At 36.6% G+C, this 27,322-nt stretch overlaps 1 protein-coding gene across 3 annotated transcripts in view; it reads right to left on the bottom strand.

Moving 5' to 3' along the window:
- The window catches only part of GABBR2 (gamma-aminobutyric acid type B receptor subunit 2), a 457,331-nt gene that overhangs the window by 325,350 nt on the left and 104,659 nt on the right, over nt 1-27,322 (bottom strand). The window lies entirely within an intron of this gene.

The raw sequence follows: 27,322 nt of genomic DNA, 5'->3' as shown, positions 1-27,322 counted from the left end.
AAGAGAAAAACATTTTCAATAATTTAATATATGAAAAGTTATAAGATTCTAAGCCTACAGATTTTTTTTACTTAATTTAGTATTTACAAGGCACTTTTTTGGAAACAGGTATGATTAAAATCTTTCCAAATTCTTTGTGTTAGACAAAGGCGATCAGAATTAGCTGATTATAAAATGTAAGTTATTATTTTCATTATTTTCAATATGTCATTATTTTCATTACTTTCAACTAATTTCTTAAAACCAAAACAGGATTAAAAATGCAAGAATTTGTTAAACTTTGTGGGACTACAGAGAGATCTAATTTTTCTGCGGACATTTCAAATTGTCTTAACCTACAAACCACAGTAGGTGTACCATGTTTTTCTTTCTTGAACCAGAAGAAAAATAACTAAATACTCAAAAACTGTCAAACATACACATCAATAAAGATTTCCTATTTTACTGGCATTTTACCATAACTTGGCTCTTAGCTTTTAAGCATCACCTCAGCTAAATCCCTAGTTACAAATGGTGAGAATATTTCTGGTAAAATTAATGAAATAAGATTCCCATAAACTAATACTGAAAATAGGGAGAAGGGGAAAAAAATGAAAGCAAAATATTTAATAGGCAGTCTTTCCAGTCACTTTCTCAGAGGAGATTCAAACGTCACAACAGGCAAAGTATTTCTCTGTTCAGAAAAACAGACCCATATTGATAACCCACACAATTTCTTTAGCCTGCTTTGCAAAAATATCAACAAAGCAGGAAAGGAAAATGCCTTATTTAAACTCATGCTGCCTTGTTTTCAAGAAAAAAATTAAAAATCTAAGCAATTGAAACTAACATGAGAAAGCAAAACCAACACAAAAAGCATAAAGTTGCTTGCTTAAAATAAATAAGAAGCTGGCAAAGCCCATTGATCAGAATTTCGTTCTATAAAATAGATTTACTCTACAGGGCCAAAAAAGTTGGTAGGAAATTTTTGTGCGTTTTTAAGCATGTATTAATTATTTGCATGTGCAGCAGATTTTTCACTAAGGAAAACATGTCATCTAAATTCCTTTCAGTGAAAAATACTTTAAAAACTTAGTGGAAAGAAATTACATAATTTTCTGTAGATTTTCTCTAAGTCTTAAAACTATTGTACTGGTTATTCTAAATATACTACTCCTAAAACAAATTAAAGATAAAAGTGATGGATATCTTGGCTACCCAAGCAGTCAGCAGGAAGTTAACACTACATTTCCATCTTGATTTTACTTGCAGTAATAGTCTATATCATGAATAAACTTACTGAGAAGCACTTTAAACTATTTGAAAGTAAATCCATTATATTTTCTGGTGTTTTCCTAGCAAGCTGCTTTTCATTTTTTTGTCTTTTTCTTGCTAACAAAACCCCTTTTGTGCTCTGTTTTCACAGCAAAAAGAGCAGCAATACCTGCCTAACCTTTGTGTAATAGGTACCAAGCAGCTTTTGTAATGGCAGATGCTGAAACTGACAGAGGAAGTGAGACACTTTTAAATCTCCCCCTTACAGAGTACATAATTTACTGTTTGTGAAGCCCTTGTCTGTAAGACAGCTAAAAGGTCTAGACAGTTTTCTTCATCTCTAACCATTAGAAAGGGATAGAGAAGAATCACTGTAACTTGGGTTTAAAAAGCCCCTAACACTGACAGCAGGGACCTCAACTTTACTGCTTTTCCCAATAACAGTTGGGGGGGAAAAGGCATTGGGAAGAGACAAGCAAACAGAAATACTTTTTAGCATTGAGCTTTCACCTCTATCCATCAGCAGCATGGTAGCAAAGAGTCTCTACAGGGTTAACACAGAGGACATGCAGGGTGTGAGGCCTGGGGGAGCACCAAAGGTCCCCACACCCAGCTCCCCAAGTGAGATGGACAAGAGAAGGTCGTCAACAGTCCCCACACCAACCTCCAACCTCCTGTGATTCACTTGGACCGTTCCGATCAGAAAACTTCCAGTCAGATCAAACCTCACACAGCTCTTTGGAAACTGCAGCTGGCCCTTGCACAGAAAGAAAATATCTCGCCATATATACATTTGAATTTTTGTAGCTGACAAGGGATCACATTAAGTTTTGTCTGCCAGCTCAGAGAAGGTCAGTAACACTGTAAATCAATGCCTTGCATACAAATCAAGCTCTCTAAATCTTTATTCGATCTCTGGGAAACTAGATTGAAGAAAGCACGTGGAAAAAATTGCCAAAATGTTCCCAGACAGACACAGAACCATTTTAATACATTTTAATTTAAAGGTCTTCTAATACATATAATATTTGAGGCTTCAGACTATTATTCTACAGTTCTGCAAGGTATTACAGATAATCCAGTAGTTCTACTTGTGCTGAAGTCAAAACTAAACCCATCTTCTTTATTTTGTATTCTTCCATTTTCTTCATTAAAACCAGGCAATCATGCGTTCAGTTCATCTACCAAGACTGCCCAAATGACTTCAAAGCCACTTTTTTTCCAAAGTAAGCTTTCTACACCATTGTATTACATCAGTAAAACTCCATTTCTTTTCCATTAAAGAATTTCAGACCCCAGAATTCCAAACATATATGTGGATGATGTTCAAGCCAAATTAGACTTGAAAAAAACCTACCATAATAGAGAATGGGAAAGGCATTAACATCAAAAGCTATAGAAAAACGTTTAAGGTTTGAAAAACGCAAAAAGGAACATGAGAATATACGTTTATATATTGCTAGAGAATATACTTTCAGCATGGCTTTCAGTATGAAGAGTGGTATTCTTGTTTTAAAGATCACAAGCATTTCCTTTCACAATTGTCTTCTGTCACAGAATGATGCAACAGAAATTCCTCTCACATCAAAAATTAAGTACCATAATGTTGGACTATAGCTCAGCAGTTACCTAATTCCTCTCCCTCTTGTAATCACACACTAAAATCCACAGGCAACAAGGAAGCTAAATAGCAGTGAAGAGACTAAATTTGTAGCAAAAATTGTATGTGTACTCTGCATATATTTGCCAAAATGACAGCTCTGAATGGTGCCTTTTCTTGCCTTTTCCCGTTTGTATCATGTTGACTTGGTAATTTCTGATTTCACTGTTCGGCCAGCCTGTAGGCTGGATGGGACCTCACATCAGAATCTAGTCCCTTGGTGTTACAAGGGTCTTAATAAAAGGTAAGTCCAGAGCATCTGCAGATAGCAAACCTTCCAATTTTCAACATACATACATGAAAAATGTCATGTAAGTTTAACCTTTTTCCCTGTTTGCAGCTGACTCTTGGAAGATTTCCTCACTGAGCACTTCAACTAGATTACAACGCGTGGCTCAGCAAGCTGGAAAACAAACACTTGGGTTAGGATTGCAGAGGGAACAGAAAGAGCTGGAAATGTTGGCCAGTGGTGTCAGCCACACAATTTAAACTATTTGTTCCAGAGACTCTTACACTGCTTGTTGCACCACAGACTTGGGGCTACTTAATGAACAGAGCAACACTAAAAATTTGTCCAGATGATGAAGAACAGCTGATATAACAGCCTTCAAGCTTAGCCCCTCCTCTGGCAAGTGGGGTAAAGCAGGTTCAGACAGGGATTGTAGGTGATGTGGCCATACAACTTGGAGAACACGTGAAAACATTTGTTGATAACATTAATACAATATAATTTTTTTTTTTTAGTGTTTTCAGCTGTGAGTCATATTTTGTATATTTGCAAGGGACATAAGTGAGAAAAAAGAAGTATATTACTTAGCAATAAAATAAATTGATATTGCTATGGAATTCACTGGCTGCTACTGGAAAATACATCTGCTATCAGAGAATTTGATGTCATTATGTAGCAAAATGCAGATTAGCTGCATTTTAAACTATATATATTTAAAACTTCAGTTCATAAATTGCTTGAAAGATCTTCAAATCACACATTTGCATTACCATACTCTGACCAATTTATTCATGAGCAGACATCATTCAAATGAAAGCAATTCATAGTCAAAAACCTGGAGGATCATTCCGTGTAAAAACAAAACTCCCTTACTCTCCATGTACATAGAACTATGTACAACCAACATAAAAAGCTTCTCTTTCTATGATGCCCTAAACAGATTCAGACCAATTGAACAAAAAAAATTAACCCCTACAACGTAACAAAACAAACATACTGTCTCCCCCAAAAAATAGAAAAAAAATCCTTCACCTATAGAAAGCGTATTAGAAATTCATAGGCATTGTGACTTTTTGATAGCTTTTTCATTTTGGACTACTACAAGGCAATTTTAAAGTCTCTTTTAGAAAAAAAATCACCACTGTTTTGTTTCCATATAGTAATAAGCAAATATTATGCAAAAGAAGGATGTTAATCACAGTAATAAAAATGTAAAAGGAAAAGAGATATAAATACTGGCTTAGTTTTACTTGTAGTGATCTTGGGAAGATTATGGGAGAAACAGATGAAGAAAAAACAGGTGTTTAGCAATAACTAATCAAAACAGAAACATAATTGCCCATGGACAGAGAGCACAAAGGAAAAGAGGTCATGGAATTCATGGAGTTGAACTCTGTTGGGGATTTCAATAAACATATTTGATCAAACACTGTGATTGTATGACCTTACACTGTCAGGAGGGAGTTGAAAATTCTTGAAAATAAGTTTACTGGAAGCCCTTAACTACTGAAGTATTTGATCTTGCTGAAACAAGCAATCAAACCAAGGAGCCAATTCACCAGACATATTGTTCATGATCAGTAGCGCTGAAATGCATTTATATTCCTAATGATGACAATGACTCTTGTTATTCAATAATTTTGAATTAACTTATGTGCACCTACTGAATGCTACTAGATCCAGTAGTGCATAAAAAGTTAAGCATATAGTCATTCTCTTTACTGAATCAGCACATTACATAACAAGTTTATTTTTATCAGGTGCATATCAAAGTGTACAATCTTCAAGACAACTTTGAATTTGAATGCTGACAGCCTGGCTTCCCTGACTTAAAAATTTCCAGATTTTGAGGTTTATTTATAGAAAAATTACAAAGCTAGGTATGTCCTTGGTTTGATTAAATGGAATTAATTAGGTAATAGAATAATACTTGTTTAAATTTATGTGTCACAATACTCTGTGCTGAATGAGAGATTCATTTTTCTCTTAGCTATTAATTTGCATTGCCTGTACACTGACTTGTCTGCTACAGGCAATATTTTCTAACAGCTAGAAAACTGGGAGATAAACTTCAAGTGAATAAAAATGAGTTATTTTTTACATTTTTGGGATTTTTTTCTGTGTAATTATCAATAAATGCAAATTCCATGCCTCAATTTACTTATTACCTCAAAAAGTTATAATTCCTTTTTAGGCATCACAGTCTACCCAAATATGACTGATTGTCAAAAGATAAAATTGAGAAATTGAGATTTAGTAATCAGCAGTATGGAACATTGGTAGTTTACTGTTGCATGTCAACAAAGCTGCCAATTTAGATCACCAGTTTAATAAAGCACTGTTTCCCAAGCTGCATGTGCATAGCTGATGTGGCTAAACAAGGACCTGCTGTCTGTTTTGGGCCTTTTTGCCTGAGGAAATGAAGCTTAGTTGGTCCAGCCATATGTTTAGGGGGTTGTTCTCCAAATTTCAAAGACACCAGTTTTCACCACACTTCACACAAGTTCTCCACCAGGTGAAGGAGGAAGATCTTGCCAACCTCCATCAAAGACAGAGAGGCTGAAACACTCACATAGCCCCACTTGTGGTGTTACTGCAGGACTCAAGACAGAAGGGACCCCTGAGGATCCAAGAGATCAACTCCTGTTTTTAGCAGGGTCTTCTAGATGAGGTAGCCTGGGGTTATGTATAGCTAAATTTTGAGCATCATCTTGGACAATGATTCAAAAACCTCTCTGGAAACCTACTTGAGTCTCTGATCATGGTGAAAAATAAAATACATTTCTTTATATCTAACCATGTCGCAATTTACACCCATTTCCTCTTGTCCTGCCATCGTACACCTTAGACTGGAAAACTTGGCTCTACCATCTCTGCACTTTTCATTACATTTTTCTCATCTAATCCTTTGGGGAAAACCCACATTTTTTAGTAGCAGCTATAATAGGAACATCTTTCTGAGACAAAACTGATCTAAAAAATAAAATAAAATAAGCATGTTGCATCTCTCTGAAAATTATGACGTACAAGGTAAAAAAAAAGGAAAGCTATATCAGTTTTACTTCATTTCAACTCATGGCCATGTTTTGCTAAAAAAGTTCTCTCCATCTCTTGAAAGTTCAGTATAACTATACTATACAGAAAAAAATTCTTATTCCCTTGAAATTGGAAATAATTGAAAACAAAGAAGTGTTTGAAATTTTGGGCTCTTTTCTTTTAAAGGATTTTGAAAATGTGTGTCACTTTTACAGAACTGTTTTCCCAAGGGCAACAAAGTGTCAGTTTGCAAGTACCTATGTATTAAAAGATTTCTCAGTGGCAAGCAGCTTCTTGACAGACAAAGGCACGAAGATAAATGACTGGAGACTGAAACTAAGCAAAGTCTGACTGGAAATATTTTCAGAGTGAGTGCAATTAATCAATGGAACACCTCACTTAAGGGTATGCTGGATTCTCTGCAGAACATTTTAAATCAAAAATGGATGTCTTTTATAAAGATTCAGTCTAGCTTAGCCATAAATTACTAAGCTGTACAAAGATAGCTGAAGATTAGCTGAAAAATTTTGTCCAGAGTTTTAATTGCACGTCAAACTACATGTTGTAGTTGCTCCTTCTACTTTGAAGATTTTGGACCCTGAAAATAAATTAATTTCAACTTCTAGAAAATAGAAGTTTCAGTAAAAATTTTAAAGGCCCAGAGTAAGAATGTGGAAAGCTTTGGATACACAAATCTCTATCTATCAATGGGATAACTCCACCCATAAGGTGTCTTGTCTTAGCTCTGTGAATATTCAGAATCCTAGTTGCAAAAGGACTCTTTGGGCTTCTAAAGATACAGGAGCAAAAAACAGAGAACTCCAACAGCTATTCAGGAACAGTTTTGTTCCAGACACAGATGATGGCAGAAGGCATCATCCTTTCAGCACTCCAACACCTAGTCTGGCAGGAGCCATAGCATGGTAAGTAGGGACAATAGTAGGATGCACCTGAAATCCACACTCCAGATCTGAACTAAAATGCTCCTGTAGGTATTGCATTAGATTCCCAGCCAGCTGGGCCCAGATGCAGACAAAAAGCACAAGGGCAATTTTCCTTAAAGGGCACCTCCATGTCTTCACAGCTGCCGAAGAATCTGTTACATGTCTGCTGCCTTAGGGCATAGAGACAAGCTTTCCTTCACAATACAAAAGCTAAAAAATTATTAATGATGGAAACAGGGCCTATCTTTTTATGTGATTTAAGGAAACGGTATTCAAATATTTAATAAGATTATCTCAGCTTTAATTTAAGAACAAAGTAAAAAGTACATTTATGGGTTTCCTTCATCTCCCTGCAAAGTATTGTGATTGAAAAGAATACTTCCTTCCTATATTTGCCCAGAAAACATCTTTACGTGAACACATTCTCCAGTTGCAAATGAAAAGTATTCTTTTTGTGAAAAAGCCAAATATTTTTTCCTTACTGGGAGACATTTGCCTGCCTCTAGACTACACCCAAAAATGAGGACAGTAATTAGATTTCTTCACTTTGGTTTCTGACAAAAAAAATTCTATCAAATTATTAAAATATCTGAGCAAAGAACTTATTAATCATGATTGTTCTTTTTTTTCTTTTGCAATTACTTTATCTTGTGCACAATAAACTGTTAATAGCCACCTCAATGCAATCTTCGTGCAATTTCCAGAAGAATAATTTCCTTCTAATACTTTTTCTTCAATTTAAGCCAATAAGTAGCTTTCTCCATTATCCAAGGAAGGCTTTCTGATTTCTTTGTAAAATGTTGTTTTCAATGTTTTCATACTATAAATGATAACATTTCATTGTTTCTGTAAGAATATCTGTTTTCAGATAACTTGTAGATGAGACTGTAGTGAACAATTTTGAGGATCTGGAGTGGCCTCATATGCATGACATGCTGAAGTACAGCCTTAGATTACATTTTCTTTAACCTACAGTTTAGGTTTAGAAAAATATTTTCTCTTGACTTGCTAGCAAGGTAGAATTGAATGAAAACTTCTGTGAATTGTTATATTATATATACCTGTTGTTAAAAATTTATATCTTATTTCTAGCCTCATTTCCACTGATTTCAAAGCTTCCACTTAAAATTATTCCTGATATGGAAGGGGTCAAAAGTTTTTCTGTAGTTCAAATGACAAAATTTCACCATCATATGACTGAGGGTTTTAACAAAATTCTTGGAATATCTCATTATTAAGAGACCTTTTTACTGCATTTTATCTATATGCACAGCTGTTCTGTGAAAATTTTGGCTACCAAGGCTAGACAATTCCTCCTAAAAATGCCCCTATTTGTCTGCCTATGCATCCAGGAATCTTGTTATTGATCCAATTATCTACCAAGACAGTTTTGTTTGTTTTCTTTTTTGAAGGAACACTGCTTTCCAGAAGAGAAATGTTACAGAAGAGAGGAATACAAAATCTCTGCAGACATGCTGTTCTCTCACTAATCGAGATCACTCTCTGCTAGTGACTTGGTTTTGCTACTTATAATTCCCTAACCTCTGCAAGGCAAATACCTCTATTATTTAGAAACTAACTCAATTTATAAACATGTAGGGATTTTTCTCAACAGCAACTATAAATTCCAAGCAAGAGGAGTTTGGCAGGAGGTAATTTTTCATAAATCTACACGTGTAATTTTTCTTTTACCTCTGTCTGCTCAGTATAAGTCAAAAATCTACCTCATGTGTTCCCTTTTGTGGGACTGATTTTAGCCTGTATCAACTCAAACTATCCTTTACAGTCTTTCAACATAGAGTGCAGTGTGAGCTCCCTTCTAGTTCCTTTGAAGTTATTTTGTGGTCCAAAATGGTAACATTCATGACAAACACTCACAAGGTTCTTTGATCAGTTTGTCAGGAAATTTAAATAGAGATTTATTTAAAGCAACTTGTTCTAAACTACCCAACCATCATTCTCATAGGTTACTGCAGAAAAACTCACAGCATTTTTGTTGTCATCCATTTCCCCAAAACAGAAAGTACAAGAATATTAAAGAACCACTTCTTCTGTTGACACATTGCTATTTAAAATACTCTTTCCTCATAACACTTAACTGATATAATAGTCAGATTTCTTTAGTTTCTGATTTACCTAAACATGTCTTGTTGCTCTTCTCCTTTGTCTTCCTAGACTATCAGAATATTTTTAGTGGGGAGGGACTTCCAGAGGTTGCATAGAACAAATCTTTGCCCAGAGTAGGTCTAATCACAACAAGATTAGATCTTGTTATGTTGCAAATGTTCCTACCTCCTGATTTTAATCAATTGTCATCACTTTCTCCTTTTTAGCTTTTTTTTTTTTTTCATTAAATTTCACTCAGTATGCCAATTAGTTTTCTATTTGTTTGGGTTTTACAATCATGACAACCTGTAGGTGTCTGGATATGGAGCAATATTGTTAACTCAAATTATAAACTGTGCTAATTTAAACATAAGCCTCTACATTCAAGTCCTTTTTCTTTGTTGCTGTTATTCAGGAAGTTGCTATTTCTGCCATATTTAATCCAGACTGAAGTCCTCTATTGTGTATCTTCATTTTCTCCTATATATATAGTAGGTATATCCTGAGTTCTGCATTCTGTTTTCTACCATGCTCTGATAGTTTTCTGCAAACATCAGGTAGTAACTTCATACTGAATACATGCTTCATACTTCTCTAATATGACAGTAATCCCTCAAATACTCATTTTCTTTCAAGAGGTCATGGACATTGCAACAAGAAATGTTGTATTTGAGTACTTCCTCTTGAGTTTTGCCCACTTAATCTTTCTTAAAAAGGCTACAACTGTAGAATTTAACACTCCAATCATGTCAATCTTTCCAGCAAGATTAACTAACCTATAAAATTTATAGATGAGGAATTATAGTTATTTTCATCTGAAACTCAAGTGAAACCAAATAAAGAATGTTTTGGCCCCATGCAGAATATAATTTTGCATTAAAATAGGTACATTACTCTTTTCCCTATATTCCTCTTCTATTTTCAGTGCAGTGATCATCTGACCATTTTTGCTGTAACTCCCTGTGAGTTTCCATTCTTGTTTTAGTGGGGAGGAAGCCATGCAATTTATTCAGTCTCTGCTCAGAACAGAAAGCAGACACTGTTCCAATGCACTGTTCCTGTACATTTCTGCCTGTTCTCTTCTTTGGCTTTTGGGCTTGACAAGATTTTTTGAAAGGTCTTTTAAATTTTACTGACTGTCATATTTTTTGATTGTTGAAGCTGCTTGGTAAATTACAATGAGGCTCAAGAACTTTGCCTTTATAACAGTAGCTTTATCACTTTACTAACCACTAAACATGATTATGGCGAGACAGAGCACCTTGTAAAGAACTATTCTATTATCTAGAAATACATGAAACTAAAATGAAGTTTCAATATTCTGGCATTTTCCAAGATTGCCAGCACTTTCAGAATTATAACGTGTGAAAGATAACCCATCTTTATTCTTTTAAACCTAGTAGGAACCACCATGGTTCAGCAATTTCAGAATCACAGAAAAATAAATAATCCAACTTCCTTCTCAAAGGAGGGTCAATGAATGTTGCTTGTGCTTTTAAGAATTTGGTATTTTAGAAATGCATATTTATGCATCAAGTTATATTTAATTCAATATTCAGAGGGTACAGCACTCTGTTTCATTGTTATTGCTTTAAAAGCCTGAAGGAGGATTTGGCAGGGGAAAAAAAAACCCAAAAAAACAAAAACAAAACAGTAACAATAAGTGCATACTGAATCAAACAAGATTAAAATCAAATCATCTCATCCTTTTTAGTTGATAAGGGAGCATATAGAGATTTCAATCTGTTAGTGGAATTTCACTGCTATTACTTCAGGTTTTTTAGTCTACAGTAAAAAAAAAGAAAATCAAAATAAAGACTATGGGTTACAGTCACAAAATCACAGAATGTCTGAGGTAGGAAAGCAACATAGGTCTCAGTCTAATCTGACCTCCCTGCTCAAACCAAGGTCTAATTGTGCACGTCTCTCAAAGCCCTGTCCAGTCATATTTGTGACTGCCTCCAGGAATGGACTTTCTACAATTTCTTTAGGTTTGGTCACCCCTACAATGACATGGAATTTCCTGCATTTCAGTTTGTGTCCATTTCCTCCTGTCCTGTCACTGGACACCACAGAGAAAAGTCCAGCTCTGCCTTCTTCACTTCCTCCATCAGGTATTCATACACGTTGGCATGATTCGCCCAAACTTTCTCCTCTCCAGGCTGAACAGTCTCAGCTTCCTCAGCCTCTCTCCGTATGGCAGACACCCCAATCCATCAACCTCTCTGTGGGCCTCTGACAGATTCATACCAACTCACCCATGTCTGTCTTGTACCAAGGAGCCCAGACAGGACACCATTCCAGATGTGTCTAGGAGAGGAGAAGGATCACCTCCCTCAGACTCAGCCTGCTGGTCACAGTCTGCCCAAAGCAGTGAGACCAAGGGTACCAAGTATCTCCAAGGATGGGGACTCCACACCATCCCTGGGGAGCCTGTTTCGGTGTTTGACCACTTTCACATAAAACACAACTTTCCTGCCTTTCTACTCAGAAGATCCTGTGCTCTAATGTTAAAGCATTCCAACAAGGAAGCATGTTTATGCTAAAACCAGAGAATGTACCTAAATGGGATCTTGTTTTTACACTGCAAATATAGGTTCCACTTTTTATGGCTCTGAGTAATTCAAGTATATTTCTAAAGAAAAATTAAACTTAGGATCAAACAGAGTTAAGACATCACTGTATAATGTGTGTGACCTCCAACGGTACTAAGATATGTCTCCCTGAGAGTGAAACATTTCAAAATTGGTTTATGCAGAAAATTATTAAGAATCTACATCTTCATTCAAGGAAAATTATATAGACTGATGAAATCATAGAATTATAAACACTGACAGATGTGAGATTTTGATTTTGAGCAATGTAATCAAATCATGTCTATTCTAATGAGAACTTCAATATTTTCAGCCCTGAGCTGCATGTTCTATCATACTTTCATAGTGCAGAATTTTATGATTTTTATGATCAAAATAAAAATAGAGATCCTGCCATAGAAAAAAAATCTGGAGGTTCATAATTATTTAGGTATAATTAAAGTAGTGCATAATTAAAGCAAGATCTAGGAATCACCAAATGTAGACAAGTCTCTTCCAAATTAAAATACTTTGTCTTTAAATTTGCTTGAAGAAAGCTTAGAAAATATTAAAATTAAATTAATTTTTATTAATGCCTGTGTTTTGGAAGAAGTATAAAGCCTGTATTTCTAGATTGCATACGAAATCAAAAGAGACAGAAGATCTCTCTAGAAAAAAATTTCTATCTCTAGAGTACTTTCATATATTATGTTGTGATTTCCGATTCTCTTAGGCTCAGATTTTGGTAAAATAAGGAACACATCATCTGTGTGTTTAAGTGGTAGAGAACAACTACAGTGATTCTTGGGATCTGTTCTGGAAAAACTCGCTATTAAATTCTGAAAATTTAGTGTAATCAATATCTAAATTGTATAATATTCTTCGCCTTTAAGGACTTTTTGAAAGTTATCCAACAGTTTAAAGAAAAACTGAAGATTTCTCATACTACCTGAAAAACCCATTCCAGTAATTTTTTCCTGTAAGACAGATAATTTGAGTGCCTATCCTGAGCTGACTCCAAAGAATAGACAGTATTCTACATGGACATAAGTTCAGGCATACCAAATGTCACATTCTAAATTTCATAAAAATTAAAGCTGACAATATCAGTCATATACTCTTTAAGCAGGAACAGAGATGGATTGTTCCTCTATACATATCTAGAATGTTTGAAAATGACCCCTAAGCCACAATCAATAAGCCAGCTATTTTTTGTTCCTGTCCTCACTCTATGTTTGTGTTGTACAAGGTAACATCAGGTACCATAGTGAATACAAACTCAGTTATAGGTGAAATTAATTTTCCCAGTGCTTATAAGATAAATACTGCAGAACTCAACCTGTGGGAGATGGCTCCCAGAAGAGCACCTTGAACTCTGTGCACATTTAGCTTTCTTATAACATGAACTGGAAACTAGGTTTCCAGCAGAATACAGGTGCAGAAAATGAGTAATACACTAAACAGGGCATATTTAGCATATTTGGAATCCTTGGGGTAATGGGGAGTACAAAATCCTTGCTCTGCAAAGACCAACCACATCATTCAAGGCAGCAGATCCCGACACCCATCCATGCAGATCACAGGCTGAAGAACTTGTCCTGCCAAAGCAGTTGGCTACAGTTCATTATTTTTATCTGGATACATTGGCTGCCAGAATGTAGGAGCACTCATATATTAAAGTCAGTGTCTTTTACAGAAGGAAGGAAATGTAGATCACAGAACCACAGAATAAGTGGAGTTGGAAAGGACCCACAAAGATCATTGAGTACAACTCTTGGTCCTGCACAGCACCATCCCCAAAAGTCACATCACATGTCTGAGAATCTTGTCCAAGTCATCCTCAGGTTGATGCACTGACACTGGTTTTTTCATCACCCTAAGTTCAGGGTGCCAACTATACCTTCTCCTACCTGATTTCATTGGTGCTTCACTGCACAGCAAATCATTGAGAAGGTTTGTGTGACCAGAAAAACAAAGCATGTGAGCAACAGTGGCTCCATAGCCTACTGGTTATGGCACTCTGAGGTGATTTTGACTGTCTTAGGAGAGAAACGCAAATCTCCAAATTTCTGGGAAACTGTTCTGGTTGTTTTATTTTCACAGTAAAACACCAGCAACCTGTACTATCTTGTCGGCTGGAAACATCTTAAAAGACAACCAGAGCATTGTATTAAGGCCTATCTCTGCAACTAAGTGACAATAACCTGCATCAGCTAGAGCAAGCCTAAATAAAAGGCACAAAAGAAAATTTGTACATATCCAGCACCTGAACCCATCTGAGAAAAAAACTGGGAACTGCCTTATACATTTAGGCATTCCTAAAATCAGGCAAGATCTCCATGAAAGTTTTCGGTTTGTTGTTTTTGTTCTTAAATTGGCGTGTTGGTCTTCAGTGTCTAGTATTGGCTTAAAACCTCAGTAGAGGCATACAACTTCCTCTCTACTGAGCCCATAAAGTTGTTATTACAACTCTGAGAAGATTTCTCCAGATGACAATTAGACCGCAGAGCAGGAAAAAGGATTTGGCTAATAACTTTTCATTTTGTTCATTACAGCCACTTCCACAGAAGTCAATTGTGATGTTAAAATTAGAACTGCAGTTTTATATATGGTGATTCAACATGGTGAGCAGTTGCAGTATGATGAAAGACAAACATGGCTTCAGAAATACCTGGCAAACACATACTCTGGGAACATCAGTGCTTTTTCAGAGTAATGGAATACACAGTTAGGCTCTTAAACTCACTGTGCAGCACACAGGGAGAGTTAAGTGCCTCAGGATGTGATTCAAACATATCAGGCATGCTAGGCATGGGGGTGCTTAGAGTTAGAGCAATGAGCCATTCCAAGCTAAGCATCTGAAATCCCACCCTCTGCAGGGCTTAAGCTGCAGGTTTCATAACTCCATGCTCTTGGGACCAAATCATGCTCTGAAAATGTGCACACTTCATTCTTTTACACTCTTCCATTTTCAGGTAAATTTGTAATGTGGCTATGCATATTATTCGATATAAATATTGTTTAGAGCACCCTAAGATAAGTTGAAATCCATCCATTCTCTTCAGTGACCCAGGCACTCACACAGAGCTTGTCTTTGTATCTCCAAAGAAGAAGCTGAGACAGTACCACTTCCAATTCCTAGAAATTAATTTCATGAGTGTAAGCACTGAGCCATGACCATCTGAGACACCTCACTGCACCTTTGATGTTTTGTGGCAAGAAAGAAATTCCTTCCTCAAAGGCCAAAAGCAAAGGAGGTACAAAAGCAGAAATTTTATCATTGGCTGCAATAATCTTGATGACAATTCAGAAAAATGGCATTTGTTTTGATCCCTCTGCCGATTTTTAGAATAACTGTAGAAATTGAAGTCAAAACTCCTGGGAAACTCACAAGCAGTATCACCTGGGATGGGGCTCCTATCTTCCAACAGAACACAGCATGGTGGAGGTTTACTACCAAGCAGAGATGCAGAATCAGAGACATTTATACTCTGAAGCAGTGTAGAATCAAGGGCAAAGTCTGATGGTAAGTTTATTAGATACTGAGCCCTGAGGTGTCCTCGTATAGAGGGGTTACCTAAACTCATTTCATACATGGACAAGTCTGAAGCTCTACAGAATTCAAGTGATGCACATTTCATTATTCATCCAGGGAGCTGAGGCAATAATATTACCCTTGCTTTCTGAAAGCATACCTCTTATAAATGGAGCTTTTGAGGAAAACATTCAGGTAGGATTTATGTAGTCTCTGGACAGGCAGCTAAGGCTTCCAAAGTAGCACTCTCAATCACTTATTCTCAGTAAACATTAATTCTAAGATTTAGTGCCCAGCAATCTCTTTCCTTTACAACCAGGCTAAGAATCTCATATTCTGTGTGAATACATTTGTGACTGGAGGCATAAGCTGTCTTTCCAAGGTGATTATAATACTATAATAATATGCTTGTAAAACAGTAGAGTATTGGGCAACAACATTTAAGGTTTCCTTTTCCCTGTTCATATAACCAGTTAGACCATAGAACTAACTACAAGACTCCCCTCTGTTGGTACATCTGCATTAATAAACGTGGACTTCTGGACATAAAAATGAATGCCTGCTGTTCAAACGAGCAGTGTGCAAGCCGTGACTAATTGGCAAAGTGCTGCCTTTAAGCCCTCCTAGCACTGCTTGTGGCAATGGGAGATAGAAGAGTTAAGAATGAAGCTAACAGTAAGAGCAAAACAAAAAATTATATGCACAAAGATTATTACTCAGTCTTGTTGTCTTCTGTTTAAATTATTTAAATAAAAAATAAAACAAGACAAACCAGCAGCTTACCTACATGCCTTTTCTTAAAGCAACATTAAGTTGCAGAATTCTAGATCTCTTATTGCGGTCTAACAATTGGACAGTGCATAGGAGACAAATCGGGCCACTGCAAGCACATTTGGTATGAGGAAGATTTGTGTTATAATTGAAGATATGCCTTCTGCCCCATTGAGTACAGTCTGTGTATAAGAGGACTCTATGATTATTATGGTTGCAAAAACTGTAGCTTGAGATCTCAATCAATAAAGGTGAGCAGTCAGGCAGTGAAACTCAGGGCCCTATAGTTGCATCATTCTGCCCTTTGCTCTAGCAAAGGAAAAAGATAAGAAACCATCATCTTCATTTTCTTGCTTCTTCCCAAGCTAAAACCAGCAAAAAGACAAGATTTTATCACACTGTCATACAGACTTCCAAAAGCAAGGACAAAATCACATCGGTCACAAGAGTTTTCACAATGACAACTCAAAGACTCATAATCAACATTAATGTTAATTTCATTAATCATTAGCAGATTTTTCAGCTGCAACTTCACTAAATTTTAATAGTTAAGACATGAAAATTTGAAGAGACAGAATGAAATTTGCTAGGTAAAAACTACTTCTTAAACTTGTGTCTCTATAGAGAAATTTCTTCCAGGCTGGACTGATTATAGTCCCTAATCTATAAAATTTGGATTCCTGTGTCAAGATCCAGAAATAGCATACAGGATTTTTCTATAAAAGTAAACTCTTTGTTCTGGCCTTTCCTTCACTTTTAGATTTGCAAATCAGATTATTTTTTAACTTCTCACAAGCAAGCAGAACAAAATAAAACAGGTGAAGGACTGGAGAGCAGAAAATCACAGGAAGAAAATTTCAAAGCAGACTGCTTATGAAGCACCCACTTAAACATGTCAACCACAATTCTGAATGAGAATGCATCCTGATGCAATGTAAGAGAATGCATTTATCTGAAATATGCCAGTGCCCACAAGCAATAGACTGAGCCATAAAAGAGACTAAGGACAGTTTTGGATAGCTCTAAATAGATGTGTGTGTATGCATACATATACAGGTTTATGTATTTATTTTTCATAGTCAGTAAGAATTAAACATAATACTGATCATCTCCACTGCTTGCTCAGTCACTCTGCTTTTCTCAGTATCATTCTGAGCCTTGAAAAAAGAAGCAGCTAAAATTTTCTTACCAAACAAATTTTTGGTCTGATTGTTTAAATTAAATGAGAGACATGAGGAAAATTACCACTTTAGCAGAAGTATGTCTTTATAGCAAAAAGCCCCATTATTAGCAAGGGTACATGTGTATGCCACTTTCCCAGAAGTGATCTTGCAGCTACAGACACTCCCAAACAGATTAGTGGATCCAATTTGTGAGTTTGTTTGGAATCATGGAACAGTTTACTTTGGAATGGACCTTAAAGATCACCCCGTTCCAAACCCACTGGTCATGGGCAAGGACATCTTCAAATATACCAGAGCCCCCTCCAACCTGGGCTTGAACACTTCCAGGTGTGGGGCATCCACAGCTTCTCTGGGCAACCTGCTCCAGTGTCTCACCACGTTCACCGTAAAGAATTTATTCCTAATAATCAATCTAAACCTATCCTCTTCCAATATAAAGCTGTTACCCCTTGACTTATCTCTCCATGCTCCTGTAAAAAGCCCCTCTCCAGCTTTCTTGTAACCTCCCTTTAAGTACTGGAAAGCTCTTAGAACGCCCTGGAGCCAGCCCTTCCCAGGCTGAACAACCCCTGCTCTCTCAGCCTATCACAGGAGAGATGCTCTAGACCCCTGACCTTTTTTGTGCTCTCCACTGGAAAAATGCAGAAAAACATATAGCTTTTGATTGGCAATTGCAGACTATTTCAGATCCAGACTGTCATCACTCTTCTACAAGCTTTTCAAAAGGGCTATGAAGAAGAACTTTCTTGCCTTTCTTTTAATAGAACAAATTAACTCTTGATTTATGTCAGGAAGACAGTGCTTAAAATGAATACAAAATTGTAGCTCCCAAGCACTTCATGCAATATTTTAGACTGCTGGAGACCTGCCACTCCCCAGTCACACGCATACTTATTCCCTTATCTGAATACTGAAGGACTTAAACAAACCTTCCAGAAGCTGTGCCACTAATCTTTTTACTTTCAGAAAGCAAGCTGACATAATGAATCCACATCCTGATACACACTGTGCCCTCACAGTAGCTTAATTATAAATAATTATAAAATTTTCCTAGCTTAGTGTTGCATCATAACATAAACAAAGCTCATAGTGGCTATATTGCCAATCTTGCTGTAGCTTATTAATCAGATTGTGATGGGCTGTCTACTGGATAACAAAGTCTCATGGACTTCTGCAAGATAAGGGAACACAGGAACTGCCCTGCACTGGAGAAATGCCTTCTTTTACTTTGAGAATTAGGAGAAGAAGGTGTTATGGCTTAACACAAGAGTTCGGAAATTTCAAGCTACATATCTCCTAAAAATGAATTAAATCAAGGCAAAACAAGAAATCAGGGTAAATCTGGATTTGCAACTAGAGTTTGGAATTAAAATCCAGAGCCAAGTAGAGATTCTGAAAGACTGGAAACATGCAACTTTGGAACTATTTTCTAGTGCAAAACTAAGTTTAGACTCAGTTACTTAAGCTATCTGTAGCTGTAAGTTTTAAATGTGATGAGAAGGACAAGGAAATGACATCACAAGTCAATGCTTAAGAGCTGTGGAATACATTCCTCTTCTCAGTGGGCCAAACAAAGCTTCTTATTCCAACTACAAATTGTTTCAGTCATATTTTTGTATGCAAGGCTGTTTTTCCAACAGAGTCTGGAGGTTCTTAAGCTACGCTCATCATTTCTATTGTCTCTGACACTGAGACCTGAGTTTTTCTATGTGTGATAACTAAGGCTAAAGAAAAGAAATGTGCTTTCAAATTACTTCACTTTTAATTAAAACATAACTATCACTTGCTCAATTTGCCTTTTTTTCTCCAGTTGTTTCAAAACTTAACTGATGCCTGGAGAAAGCATGTAGCAAGATCTGCAAGACCCCAGGAACTGTTCCAGGTGTGTCAAGTACTGGGAATACCAAAAATTAAAACAGATGTCATCCATACAGGTTTCAATCCTAGATAATCACATACCAAGAGCCCCACAGTGAATTTTATAATCATGCCCTTAGAACAGCTTCTGTTATGTGAGAATTTGCATTTGCTCTTCTATAAACATATCACAATTGAGTTACTTCTTTAATGGATCACAATTAGATTTTTTCTGTTTTTAAAAGCCAATAAATATTTTATTTAAATTTCAAAATTTTCATGGCAATGATTAGTCTTTTTCCAATTTCTTGGTGTATTAGTTTGCTCTTCAATTTATGCCCAGGTGCTGTTGATGCCAAATTTGTATGAATTAAGCTATTTCTCAAAATAAGTAGCTGCTGCCAAACAGCATTCAGGGAAAAACAGGTTAATTTACCATATGAAAATGCTTTCCTTGTTCTGTAATATAACAGTAACATGAAGAAAAACATTCAAATGAGAGAGCATGAAACAAAGAAGTGAATTTAAGGCTGTAGGAGCCACAGTATGAAGAAACAAAATTTATCATATCAATTTTGCCTTGACTTAGCTGTCAAGTTGTATTTGTTAGTTGTTAGTTATTATTAGTTGTTGTTGTTGTATTTGCTTTCTTACTGTGGACAGGTTTGTGTGCTTCCAAGGAAAACAGCAGCTATGGCAGAGGGTGCCACTCCACATAAGGCCACTCAAGCCAGGCTGGCCAAAGGGACTGGAGAGAAAACAACCCCAGGGCTTTCCAAGGATGCTGTTGAGAAACAGGCCAGCAAGCTGGTTTTGTAGAGCACACTCAGTGCTACTTGTTTAAGAGACAAATCACGGTAGTCACTCTGACAAGTAGCATACCAAAATAACCAATTCCAGCTTTGCAGAAATCTTAGGTGTAGTGAAGATAATCAGAAGAACCACAGTTGGGGATTTGGTGGTAAAAGAAGCTTGAAACCGATTTCCTAGAATATGTGAATAGAATATTCCTAGAATATGGCAATAAAATATTTCCTAGAATATTGCAATAGTCAGAGAAATACAATATTACAGTCTGAACATTTTGGAAGAAATTAATAATGATTGCCAAAAAGTGATAAGTGATTTTCAGTAAAATAAGATAGCTTTAAGTCAATATAACCTTTAAAGGAGAAAAACCATATACAGATGGACAGCTAATTAACATCTGATGTCCCTAAGATAGCTGAAATGAGAGAGAAACAAGATTCGTAGAGTCAGGTAGAGGGGAAAATGCAAGAGGCAGCTCAAAATTCAATGTTGCAATTGCTGAGAAACTATAAAAATGCTCCCACTAAGCAATGGGAGATTCTAGACAAGTTTTTGGGTCACAGAATAATGAAACCAATGGGATTAATGAATCAAAACATGTTTATTTGGGCTGGTGTAACTGCGAATAAAGCAAATATTATCATTTATGGAGCATTAGTGTCACACAGCTACATCCCCACAAATTGTGTGACATTTCCCAGAAAAAAAGTCAAGTGAAAACACAATGCTAGACCAAAACTGAGTATCACTTTTGTCCAGTGGATTAAACCATTAAAAAATAAAAATTTCAGACATCTGACAAGGTACTAGAAAATGTGTCATAAAAATAATCTCAAATCTGAAAAAGAAATAGGTGTCTATCACAGTCATCCTTATTCAGCATAAAGAAGATGCTGAACTACAAGTGATTTTACAAAGAAGCAAATCTTAAATCTGCCTATCATATCAGGACAGGGAAGAGGAAAGAAGGAAGAGAGGGAACCAAATTTGCCTCTCTACCTCCCCTCCTATAACCCTCCAGAAAAGGCAGCAGCAAACAGCAGCCTGAGGGAGCACTAAGGGACACCTTTGTGGCAGGGAAGGAAGCTCTGCAATAGCTGCAAGGTGCAATGCTTAAGCATTTTGGTAAGTAAGATTCTGCCTGGCAAGGCTGTCCTAGCTGTGGGGCTGCAAAAGCCACATGAGAAAAGACTTCAGGCCTGTTTAATAGAAATGAACACAATGGGAAAGAAAAAAGAAGAACTGAAAAAAATGCAGCAATACAAGCAGTGAGACAATAAAAAATTACATGGAGGGGAAAAAAAAAATCCCCAAATACCAAAGTACACAGCCATTATTTATTCTAATTATAAATTAACCTGGACATTTTAAACACCTTACAAGAACATGTGTCAGCATTATAACACAAGGCTTTGTATTTGGAAAAAAAAAAAAAAATCAATGCTTATGTATTACCCTGTGTGTTTGGGATATTTTTAATGTATTTTATTTTTGTTCAAGAGACTATTCAGATTCAGACAGAGGGAATATTTTATTTTTTCAGAATTAAATGTTTTCCCAAGCTTATATTATACTGCAAGACCTAGTGACACCCTTGCCTTTTCAGGGTGTTTTTGTTCCTGAGTCCATCATTCATTCATTTAATATTATTGATCCAACACTAACCAAAAGTGATTGAATGAATATGTGCAAACAGCTAAGAAGAAGAAAAATAATAAAAAATGAGGGGTTTTTTTTCTGCCAGAGAATGCAAATCATGTTAGAATAAATATGCAGGTTCAGTCTTGAACTGCTTTGACCTAACTCCAGAGCTGTATTAAAATACTTCTATTCACACTTTATGTAATGAACTGAACCTTAGACATTAGATCAAAGGCAAAAACTAGACTATGTATTATAGTTTTGATGTTTTCTGCAGGACAAACAAGATGAAAAAGAACAGCTAACCGTATTTATATAAAAGTGAACACTGGATAGAAGCCAGTTTCAAATTGATGGAAAGACAGGTTCAGCCACAGAATCAATGTCATACATTTAGGCAGAAGGTGAAAAGAAGAGAAAAAAAGGTCCTACTGTATCTTGCAGTGCGTTTGAAATTTAGGATGTGCACTTCTTGCTATATCTCAGCCTGGAAATTTTCCGAAATTTGCAATTTAAACTTTGTGCACCACATTTCTGCTCTTAACAGCAAAGTGATGCAAATGTCTCCCCAGGGGTACAAATGCAATAATGCACAGGGACTCACCACCCCTGTGAAAGGACCTTTGTCACTGAAGTAATTCCTTTACCCTAGAGCAGTCTTGCCTGCTATATTGCCACATCCATTTCTCTGAGCTGAAAGGTGAACATACAACTGCTTCCACGCCTGCCCTACCTTCTGCATGTATGGATCCATCCACACACCGAGACACACAGCCTAATTAGCAGCTATGGCACTGATCATCAGCTTCAATCCCCCACGCACCCTCTTCTCCAGCAAATCTTCAGGAGGGTTCATCAATAATGGCAGGGCTCCTGCTGGCAACTTGTATCAGGGGGAGGATTTGCAGAACTAAAAGGTCTGTGTCCCTCCAAATTCCCCACAGCTTCTCTCAAATGAGGAGAAACTTCACAGGAAATTCTGCCTGAAGGTCAGACCTACACTGCTTTTCTCCTGCTCCTGGGCATTCCTACAGAGAAGTGAGCAAAACTTCCTTCTGTGCTCAGCTAACTCCTGAAAGCAGGACCAGAATGTCCTCAGATTTGCACCTTATATAATAAGACCTCAAGAGGTGTCTTTCCCTCATGCACTTTGTCTATTAAAAGCACAACACAAATACAGAAAATCTATAAAATCCCTCCAACCTCAGGAGAAAAAAAATAGGAAGAAGAAGAAAAAAAAGATTACAATAGTGAATTATGGGCCAAAAAGACAAAAATTCTAGTTTGTTGGTGCATTGGGTCATATTCCAGTGGGAAAAAGGCCTCTTCAAGAGGGACTGCCTGCATCACATAGATAGAAGTAGCTAATCTTCTTAGCCGAAGACTAGTTTAAATGCCCTTTTCATTACTCAAACTAATAATACATGAAAATTGTGCATTGAAGGCAAAAGTAGCACAAACTCACTGTACCGGAGCAAACATGATGAAAAAGGCTAAAATGAAAATAAAACACCACCTTCTTTTATCAAATGTTTATGTGTTCCTGCTGGAGGTCCAGGTAACAAGTATAAGGATTTAGAAATTCAGATATTATCAAGAAGAAATTTGATTCAGTGGCCAGTATAGAAATCTTTGTGATGACCTGCAGTACTTTCATGGTAAACCACATCATTTTAACCTGAACATAGCTGTGAAATTCTGCTTTAACAATAATTTTGATGAGTAACAGACGCCTAATAAAGCCTCGTTTCTTACAGATACATGTATCCTAGGCTTCTACAAACACACAGACACCTATATACCTCAGCTCCTACTTCATACCCTTCTGATTTTCACCCTTCCTTTATGTTTCCTCAATTTTTTTCTGCTGTTTTTTTAACAATCTTCTCAATCCAATCAATCCCCCTTCCATAAACAGCAGCTGGACATGTAGGACAATGCAGCACAGCTGGCCTTAAGCTCTCTGCACTCATATTACAGCCTCCTCTTCATTCATATGGATCCCTGTCCACAGAAACTCATTTTCACAGCAATGCGTAGAAGCTAACAATCTTTGGGAAATCCCTTGTTAAAATTGGGTTGCAATTGGCCATTGGTCAGAAATTCCTAGGAGGAACTGACAGTGCAATCACATCAGCCTTGTTTCTGAAGGCTTTCTAGCAAAAGCTAGAAACCTCACCAATTTTCCTGAACACCAGGAGCCTTTTCAGTAATTCAGAGATGTGATTTGAATACCTATGGATCTCTGGGACAATAAAACAAATCTCAGGGTAGGCTCTTGAATATCCAATCACATGATAACCAGGAATTTTCCCTTTCCAACTCCCCTTTCTAACACAGGAACTCATCCTATATTAATATGCCCAAGAGTGAGCAGAAATAGATCATGATTAGGGTACCTATAATTTTGTTAGAAAACTTTCCAACATGAGATGCTGAATCCAAAATAAGGTTCCTCAGTTTTGAATGTCATTACAATCTAATCACTGTATTGCCTGAAGGAGTTACTTGCCTAGAAGCCAGCAGTTATGACTAGATTACATAAAATATGTAGAAACAGAGGATATTCTGAGGAAGCACAAAAATTTATACTTTGTTTCTGGCAGAAGCTTAATTTCAGAGTTAAATGAAATTGTAAATGAAACAGGCTACAAGAGAAAGTCAGTGGCACAATGGTAGAAAAAGATGACTCTCCAAAAATTGAGGAGTTCCACAGATTAAGAGAGATGACCAGTGTGGTCAAAGTCCTCATGCAGATTAAATGTTTGTGTTAACAAAACAATTAGGAAAAGTGAGAGATGACAGTGGAAAACAGGACATCTATATAAAATGGATACTTTTGCCACTGTAAGAAATTCACATGGAGATAACACTTGATGGATATACTGAAATAGAAGAGAAAGACTGAATAACTAACGATCTCCTCCGTTTCACACTAACTGGATACTAGCAGGAATGCTTCAATGTACAGAATAAAAATACTTAATTTGTCTTTTGCAAGATATTAAGAGATACTCTTCATTATTCTCTTCACTCTTTAATTGCCTTGAATACATATTGAAAGAGAATGGGGGTAAGTTTAATATGGAAGAATTTGACATTGATGCATTCCCCCTACAGAACAGCAACTTTCCACTATGGTGCCTTTAAGGCCCACTCTCAAAGGCACAGGATATTATTGGCACTTTTAAACTAAACCACTGAAAGTTCAAACTGATTCCACTCCACAGCCTGGAGATCAAAGGTGCACATGCAGCCTCCAACCCACATTCAGACTGTCACTCAACAAAGGACTGCTGGCCTACAGAGATTACCCACAGAGAGGGTTTTCATTTGAGAGGCTAAGGAATGGGTGCCTGCATTTGTCCTGCTAAGAATATCTGTTCAAAAAACATTTTCCAAGTTGTGTCACCTAGCATACCTCAGCGAAAGTCCTTCAGGATAACATAAGACTTTGCAGACTAAAACAACTTGCTCCTTTCACAGATATAAAATGCTCCATTAAAAAATAATTAATTTTGTTACAGTAAGAGATAATTAAATCAGCCAGCAGTTGAAGGCAGTTAATTGAGAACACAAATTCCCTTTCTGCTGCTGATCAAACCTAAATCGGACTTTGTAAAGATGGAAAAGGAAAAGGACATGTTTTTTGATATGACATGGAAATATGTCACCTTCAGACTGAAACTTTTGTCAAACTATAATCTTCCCTATTTCACAGTGTTGAAGGCTGTCAGTGACGTGATTTAACCAGTTAAGTAAAAAAGACACTATCATTATCAAAAGCATACACGAAGGAGTGTAGAGGCTGAAGATGCCTTGCAAGAATCTATTTCCTTCCCTTCCCTCACCAATACTGTAATTGCTTGAGTAGGAAATGCAATATTAAAATTTCCAGCACATTTATATTCTTGGCCTTTTGTTTCACTGTTTGGTTTTGGCAACTTATTGTAGAGAATGGAGAAGAGGAAGAAAAAGATTCATCCAAACAGAGGAAAAGCAGTCACCCAATAACTTGGAAATCAGGGCTAAAAGGCTTTCAGAATGGTTTTGCAGCCAGCAAGCCTCATATTGTATTTGGTCAGGAAAGTAATTTTTTTTTAGTTGTATTGTATAATTCTTCTTTCATCCCTATTTTTCCCAAGACTACCAGTATCATCCTGCTTTTCTCTTGCATGTAAGCGAGTCATCGCTTTCCTGAACCTCATGACACCTGTGTAAATCAAATCAAATCAAATGTCCCTCCTAGCGTTAAGAGCTTTGTTTTCATGACTGCAGGCACAAGGACAGGGACAGAGCTTTGGAGTCAGACATCCAAATGAAAATTCTATATTCAATAATACAATGTCAGGTTAGTTTTTGTCTCTATGCTGTTTTCCCTCTTCCTGACTGCAACATGAAATGGCTTCATCATCATCATGATTTCATAAAACGATTTATGTGAGTTTGCTGTGATTCCTTGAGATGAAGTCTCAAGTTTTAAGGGAGGACAGCCTTGTATTTTATCAGGCTGAATATTATTGCTCCACCTCTGAGAACCACAGATTTCTATATTCTCCTTCGAGTTATGCTTTTAATCAGAGACACTTATGACAGTGGATCCTGAGGAGTGGAAGGATTTGTACTGTTTCCCCACTATCTTATACATGCTACATCTGCTGATTTGCAGATACACATATTGCTGTCACAATATGATATAACACTTTCACAGACAATATTTAGATTATTGCCATTGCTGCTGTACCATTGACTAAGCCTTGCCACACTTCCCAGCCATGCTGTTGTGGTTTTTTTTCATCCTTTAGCCAATCAAGGTATAAAAACCTGACATAAAGAGCCATTTTGCCATGTGAGGATTTATCTAGTGCCCACAGGATACTAAGCCCAAGCAGTCAAGAACACCTTGATGAACTGATATCATAAATAATGTTTAAGACATAGTCACAGCTATAGTGGCTAAACACAGAGAAATAAATGTTCACTGGTAGCAATACTTCATACCATTCTAAAATTGGACATATACATTGACAAATTCAGGAATTTAAAAGCTTTCTAATCACCCTTCCTCAGACTAACAACTTCATTAAAAAATTGATTTCCAGATTCTATCAGGCAGAACTTGACTAAAAATGAAAATATTTTTAGCACAATGAAACCCAGCTGTTTAAAACATCCTACATCATACATAAATTCCATGTGACAAATTAAAGAAAAAAAAAAAAAAGAACAGAGTTCCAGCCACATACTTCATTACAGGCCATGAACTAGGCCAATTTTAAGAGGGAGTGTTAAAGGCTAGTTTCAAGGCTTCTGTTATTTTCTCCATTCTCCCCAGAGACACACTATTATTTAGTTTCCACAGAGGAATTACTTTTTATATCAGAAAAAAAATCTCAAAGCAGAAGGAAAAATATCTGATCTGACAAGCAGTGCAAACACTGTTAACAAGCTACTTTAATTATCCTCCTAAGATTTTCCCATTTGTACTCTGATCATCATCTTCTTCACAAACTTAATTATGCCTCATTTGTTCTTGCTACACTACTCTCAGTGCGTATTCCAGGTGGAAAATAGGAGCCTCTTTGTAACTGTAACCTCAGGTAATTGTTATGTATTTTTTATTTTGCTACAAAATAATTTGGAGTTTTTAAGGAAAAAAAAAGAAGTACAGGAGTATCTTTGGGCAATATGAATACTGAGTAGAAAGCTAGGGTATTTCCAC

This window comes from Passer domesticus, chromosome 1 (genome assembly GCF_036417665.1).
Source record: "Passer domesticus isolate bPasDom1 chromosome 1, bPasDom1.hap1, whole genome shotgun sequence".
Classification (NCBI taxonomy): Eukaryota; Metazoa; Chordata; class Aves; order Passeriformes; family Passeridae; genus Passer; species Passer domesticus.
This window is presented reverse-complemented; position numbering and strand designations above follow the sequence as displayed.